The sequence below is a fragment of the Vicugna pacos genome, chromosome 24 (genome assembly GCF_048564905.1).
Source record: "Vicugna pacos chromosome 24, VicPac4, whole genome shotgun sequence".
Classification (NCBI taxonomy): domain Eukaryota; kingdom Metazoa; phylum Chordata; class Mammalia; order Artiodactyla; family Camelidae; genus Vicugna; species Vicugna pacos.
In genome coordinates, this window is record NC_133010.1 from 26,431,273 (window position 1) to 26,438,445 (window position 7,173).

Sequence of the window (7,173 nt, forward strand, 5' to 3'; positions counted from 1 at the left end):
CTCCTTATCTCTTCTTGCTGCTGGTACAGTTTACCTCAAAATTAGTGGCTTGAAAAACATGCATCTCTTCTCTTACAGTTCTGGAGGTCCGAAGCTGAAATGGGTCTTACTGATTACAATCAAGGTGTCAGCAGGGCTGTGTCCGTCTGGAGGCTCTGGGAGGGTCTGTTTCCTGGCCTTTCCCAGCTTCTAGAGCCCCTGCATTCACTGGCTCACAGTCCCTTCATCTATCTTCAGAGCCAGCAGTGTAGCATCCTCAAGGATCTCTCTGACTCTGACCCTTTCCACCTCCCTCTTCACTTTGAGACTCGTGTGATTATGCTGGGCCCACCTGCATAACCTAGAGCAGCTTTTTTAAGGGCAGCTGACCAGCCATCTTAATTCCATCTGTAACCTTCATCTGCCCACCCCTCGCCTTATATCCTGATGTATACACAGATTCCAGGGTTAGGATGTGGACAGCTTTTGGGGGGCATTATTCTGCCTACCACGTACTGCATTAGAGATCAGATGTGACTTTAAGGAGATTCAGGGCAAAAGTTATCCCAAGAATGAAGTGGCTGGTTTAATAAAAACCATACAGATGACCAAGAAACCATTCAGTTAAATTTGTCTAAACAGATGGGTGACTGAACTGCACTGTGGTCCCCTCTCCATCAGTTTCTGACTCAGCATCTCTTTCGGCTCCAGGTTTCCAGGAAGGCACTTGGTGATTCACGTGAACGCCTGATCTTTACGATGCTGCCTCTTGGATAACAGACTGAATGATGTAAGCTCTTCATTTATTGCATTTGGCCCTGCACAACCCTGGACTTGCTCTCTGCTCAGCCTGGGGCCCCAACTGCGCTGCACGAGGGCGCGCCCTCAGTGTCCGACCCGGCAGCACTGGGGAGGGTGCAGGAGACCTTCAGGCTGAGAAGGAAATCCTGACACCCAAAGGCAAACAGCTTCTATCTTTTCAGCTTATTTTATCATTTATTTTTTCAGCAATTTTATAAATGAAGAAACGGAGGCCTCAGGACACTGGAGAACTTTACCAAGACATGAAGGTGGTGGTGTCAGAGACCAGAACCAGAAGCGGATCTTTGAGTGGCTAAACAGAGCCTACCTCATTTCTTCCCAAATCACCACTGGCAACATTTATAGTTCTGTTAGAAGAATTCTAGTTTTAAACAAGAAGGCCAGTGTCACTTGTGTGTTACCAGACTAGAGCCCTGTGATAACAGAAGAATAAAAGTCCTTTTTTCCAGAATTCTCAGCGAGATAAGGTGTGGGAAAGCAGAGCGAAGAGAAGTAACACAGTCAAGATCACAGTCAAGCCTGAATTCAGAATAAGCTCCTGTCACGTGCTCAGGCCAAGCTTAGGGAGGTGGCACGTCCTCCCTTGAGCTGTCCCAGACATGGTGCACGCCACAGAGGGGTGCAGCCCTCTCCCCAGATTCTGGTGCGAGGTGGGAGACACGTGTGGCCAGCTGCACCCCAGCACTGGTGGTCCCAGCTGCCGGTCCAAGGCAGCAACGGCACATAGACCCCTCAAGTCCTTCTCCCCTCACCCCTGCTTACGCCGCCTTAACTCATTCATTCATTCATTCATTCTGTCAACAAACTCTTAGCGAGTACCTGCTCTGACGGTCAGTGCAGTAAAGACTGGAGAGAATGAAACGGTGGATAACTTTACAGAGCCTACTGACCAATCAAGGTGTTCATGGTATGAAACTTTCATACCCACTACTGCATACAGAATAGATAAATAACAAGGTCCTACTATAGAGCACAGGGCACACTGTATCCAATATCCTGCAATAACCTATCATGGAAAAGAAGCTGAAAAGAGTGTGTATATATATATATATACATAACTGAACCACTAATGCTGTACACTTGAAACTAACACAACACTGTAAATCAACAACACTACAATAAAAGAGAAAGACCTCTCACATAACCAAGCTGTCACAATCCACAGAGGTAAACACAACCTGGAAAGCATCCAGCAGGGAGTGTTGAGTGCACAGAAGTCCTCCCGAGGGCCAGTCCAGAAAGACAGCAACGCTCGCCTGAGAGCCCACAGCCCAGGTCGGGCGGGAGGCGCTGGTCAGCTTTTCAGAGTGCACTGTGCATCCGCCACGCTGCTCGGGGCCACTCTGTCCTCCCTTGGACACAACTGTTACCACTCACTGCACCACTTACAATCTGCTCATTTCCAACTTTCTGGTAGGTAGATGCTACCAATCCCAGCAAGCAATCAAAAATAGGCGCTGACTGCTGTATAGGGCCCTAGGTGGGATGTGCAGGGTGCTTCCTTATTTCATAATTCCATTTGTAAACTAACCCAGATCTTAAAACAGGGAAAAAAGGATACTTGGTGACACTTTCGAAGGGACAACTGATGTTACAATCCTTCTCTTTAAGTTGTGAATTTAATTGTGAGGCCTTCTCCCCACCAGGGGCTGCAGCCTGTGTCAGCAGCCTTTTGTCAGCGGTTCCCCGACGATCAGACATCTAAGTTCATAAAGAGAAATGTTTCTTGCAGAAAAGATGTTGAGATGATTTCTGTGTTTTAAGTGTGTAAAAGTGATGTCTAGTTGAACAATGAATCACTTTATGTGTTAAATATACAAAATGAGTTCTGACAAACAGGTGTCAGATTTTAAAAGGATGTGGGCGGTTTAATTCAGTTTTACATCACTTGACTGTGACATTCTAATTCATTGCCACATAGAATGAGCTTTCTCGAGAGGAGCTGATTTATTACCATTAGTTTTCCCCTATTTCCTTTTCTGCCTTTCCTTTTTTATAGTACTCCTGAAATAGGGCTAGAGAGTTATTTTTAAAAACAGCTCTTTGTGTGTGTCAGATTAACAGCAAAATCATTTAGAATTTTAAATAAATTTGAGGGCCCTTCTCAACCTCACCATGGAGACAGGAGAGTGAACTGTTACCATGGAGACATGTGAGTGCCTCTGAGCCCAGAGTTATGACTACATACAGTCAGGTATTAGCATGAATCGGGTATCGTACGTAAAGCATTTTCAGTCCTCATGGGAAGCCTGGTGACGAGTGAAATTAATAGGAAACAGATTTCAGTGCACTACAAGTGTCCTCATCCCTGGGGCAGGAAGAGGAAATCGCTGGCTCCCAGACTTCACCCCAATTCCTGATTTGGTCTGGAGAGGAGGCTGAGAAACCCTTACTTCAAACAAGCTTCCCAGGAGACTGAGAACCAGCCCAGTCTGAGACTCACAGAAACCAGCCTGTCTGGGCACTCAGTCATCAGGAATGGTTTGGTTTTGGTTAACTGAGAGTTTTTACTTATTTAGGGGTTTACTGTGACGTTAAAAATGAATTGCAACTAATCAAAATTTGTAAAAACCTAGTTATCTCTTAACTGTTGACATTCGATTAACATACTTGATTAACGAATTTGACACATTTTAGCCTTCGTTTTTAGAGAGGCTTTTACAATTTAAATCTCCTTTGTATATAATTGATTTTTAAAAAGATACCGAAAACTTTACTGCAACAAAGCCGTCTCAAGTTTAAAAAGCTAATAAAATTTTAAAAATTAAACTTATATTCTCTTCAGCAGTCTAATAGTATAAAAGCATAGTGAGGTTTCAGCTAAATAATCAGAAATCAAAGAGTTACATATTTTAAATTTGAATCACCATGCTAATAAATTCTCTGACTCTAATGACCCTAATATTAAAAACTTGGCAAGTGTATGAAATTCAAGTCTGCAAACTCCGTAACACAGAAACATATTTATTAAATGCTACATATTTGATATCTTGAACATTTCTAGACTTAATTCTAAACCTTCTCAGGGAGAAAAACTCCCTCCTTGCTTCTCAGTGAGAGGTTTTGGAACAGACACTGATGGATGGGATAGGCTGAGCATGAGTTTTCGTCGCAATAATGTGCTGGGATTCAGAGTTCTTCCCCGGAGCTTTTAGACGGCAGTCATGATAATCATCACTGCTGAAGGGACGGTATTTTTCAGCCACCTGGTCCAGGCACGAGAGGCTGGTACATGGGGTTGTAATTATTCAAAATTATATATGCTTTATCTTTTTATTCTGAAATCACCTTAGACACACAGAGTGGAACTGTAATTCTAACCCAGAGATCTCTGACGTGGTCTTCCTTCTGAATCTAGCGACTGAGGTGGAGGAAAGGATGACAAGGGGAGGGAGGGACAGGACACTAGAGGTCCCACCTAGTCAACGTATCGTCCAGAAGCTAATCATAAAGAACTTCCCATCAGGGAGAACAAGTAGCTGATTTCCAAATAACCAGGGTCTCAGGGGTAGGTCCCCACTTGGATTTGAGGAAAGAGGATCATAGCTGATGCATCCACCTAATAGTCATCTGTACTAGTCAGTATAAAGGCTAAGCTTCCGTAACCAAGAGCCTCCAGACAGGATGGGGTATCAAAAACAGCGGTGTAATTCACTCTCACTTAGCAGCCCTGTGGAAATGGGCCAGACTGATGGGGAGGCTCTGCTCCATGCGGTCTTTCTGCGACCTGGTACCTCCACACCGTTGCTCCACTATCCCTCAGGGCTTTTTAACCTGGCCTTCTCGGACCCCTAGGAAGTCCGTGGCGGAGTTCAGAGGCTCCATAAATTTAGGTGGAAGAAAATTACACCTCTATTTTATATTTAGCATTCCCTTCAATTATAAATGTGGATAACAAACCTTGGTACTATTAGCAGTACTTACAAATGGGTCACCAACACAAAGAATAGATATTTTATATTAATTTCGACTGTCTTGAACTATCATTTATCTTCATCACTACTTTGAAATTATGGTAATTATTAAACCTGTTGCTACCTGTTACTAGATAATATCACTAAAGAAGCATCTATATTATTATATCACTTATTAGTTTAAACATTGATAACATTTTCAGTGTATTTCAATGTAATTTATTTGTAATTTAAAGAATTTTATTTTCTACTTATTTTTGTATTCTACTTTCTCATTGAGTTACAACATGTACACAGTAAGTGACTAAAATATGCACAAACCTTAAGTGTATGGCTAGGTGAAGTTATACATTTTAATGGTATCAAAATACAGAACTTCATCACCCCAGGAAGTTTCCCTGTGGTTCTCCCCAGTTCTTTCCTTGTGCCTCTCTTGCAAAAATAAATGTTAATCAGACTACTGATACCACCAAGTAGTGTTACCTGAGATTTACATTTAAATAAAATCATAAAGTGTGTGCACTCTTTAAAAAAGACTGTTTTTTAGAGCAGTTTCAGGTTTACAACAAAATTAATAAGAGAGAGGTACAGCAGATTCCGTACACCCTGTTCCCACACATGCAGAGCCTCCCCCACCATCAACATCCCTCTCCAGAATGGGACTTTTTTTCTTTTTTAAACCAAGGAATGAACCTACACTGACACATCATAATCACCCAAAGCCCACAGTTTACCTTAGTTTTCACTGCTGGTGTTGTGCATTCTATGAGTTTGGTCAAACGGATACGGATGCATACTACCATTATGATATCATACAGAGTACTTCCACTGCCCTAAAAGTCCTCTGTGCTCTGCCTATTCACCTCTCTCCCTGATCCTAGAATATTTTTTTATTGAGATATAACTGACACATAACATTACGTTAGTTTCAGGTGTACAACACAGTGACTAGGTATTTGTGTATACTGTGCAATGCTCACCACAGTAACACTAACGTGCGCACACTTCCGTGTTGGCCTCCTTCCCCCACATGATGTCTGTGAGAGTCATCCAAGCTTCTGTGTGTGTTTTGTAAGCCACTCCCTCTGTTGCTGGGCAGTAATTCATTTTATGAATAGAAACAACGGATGTATCTTCTGCCCCATGGGTGGCCATGCGAGTTACTTCCTGTTTCCGACCACTGCACATGAAAGTACTGAGCCTCCTCACACACACGAGCACTCATGTCTCCTGGGGATGAACCTGTGGGGGACTGCTGAGTCACAGGGCAATCACGCTCAGCTGTAGTGGATTCCGCCAGACTGTGCTTCAGATTGCCTGAGTGAGATTCTGCTCTTGCCAGCAAGCAGTGTGTAAGAGTTCCAGTTGCTTCCACATCCTCACAAATATTAGAGATGATCAGTCTTTTAAACTTCAGCCACTCTAGGGGGTATTTTGTGGTATATTTTATTTTATGCACTTAAACATGAGGATGAATCCAGACTCTCAGAGGGTTCACAGCACAAGAGATCTCAAATGCCTGGTGAAAGCTGGGCACTTTGGTTTCCCAACTCAAGGGAAGGACAAAAAGCAGAAGTTGGGGACCGGCAATGTCCTTTGGAGCAGCGAGGAGGAAGTTGCTCATTGCTCAGTCACTTAGTAACTGAGTCACTCGGCCACGCCCAGCCTCACAGGCATCTGGGAAATGTAGTCTCTGGAGGGGCAGCCATGTGCTGGGTCTAAACTCTACTAATATGGAAGAAGCGATGATGAATTACTTGCAGTCTCCACCACAGGATGCTGTTGACAGTCCTGGCAGTTTTTTCGTGGGGTCCAAAGCAGCACAAATGGACCTCCACCCGGGGCAAGGACTGCTGAATCCCCTGGCTGCTCTGTCTTGCCTTTTGGGGACATATTGGCAGTGTTTGGGGCCCTGGTTTCAGGCTCTCGTGCTAAGCTTGCCTGTCAAGCAAACAGGTAGGGTGATCGGGTCCGTGAGGTCCTCCAGCAATGGGTATATAAGACATGGTATTTTCCATGTTTTGGTTAAGTAAGTGCATGACCCAAGGGTGAGTTGGGTAGTTTCTTTGGAGAGAACACTGAAGGTATTGGTGTGATGGGGCCCTGAGTCATACCTTCATCAGATACCTGCGTGGCATGTTACTCTTCAACAGGATTGCCACAAGCGTGTTGAAACCTCTCCAGGAAGTTGTCGTAGTGTCTCAGCCAAGTCTCTTGGGTCATCCCTGAGTGTGGCTTTTCCCCACTTGTCAGAGTGGGTACAGTGGCCACCAAAGACATCTCTGGGCCTCAGGGTTGGCTGCCCCGTGTCTTCACTTCACACACTTCAACAGCAGTTACAGAGGGAGCAAACCATGCGGTGGGAGCAAGTGCAACCATGTCTATCAGTGGAAATGCACAGATGGCATCAACATTAGTGGCTGGATCACTCAGGAGTCAGAGAAGGGACCTTCGGCCT

General features: G+C 44.2%; 1 long non-coding RNA gene across 2 annotated transcripts; it reads right to left on the reverse strand.

The window, feature by feature from the left end:
• Window positions 1-540: 540 nt before the first annotated feature.
• On the reverse strand, window positions 541-5,535 carry LOC140689050 (uncharacterized). 2 transcript variants are annotated; one of them, XR_012063930.1, is made up of 3 exons: window positions 5,450-5,535; window positions 2,363-2,502; window positions 541-760 (listed from the first exon to the last, which is right to left on the reverse strand). It is a non-coding gene; the product is annotated as an uncharacterized lncRNA (long non-coding RNA). The 2 variants fall into 2 exon arrangements; XR_012063929.1 differs by lacking the exon at window positions 5,450-5,535 and having other exon boundaries at window positions 2,363-2,513.
• Window positions 5,536-7,173: the final 1,638 nt, after the last annotated feature.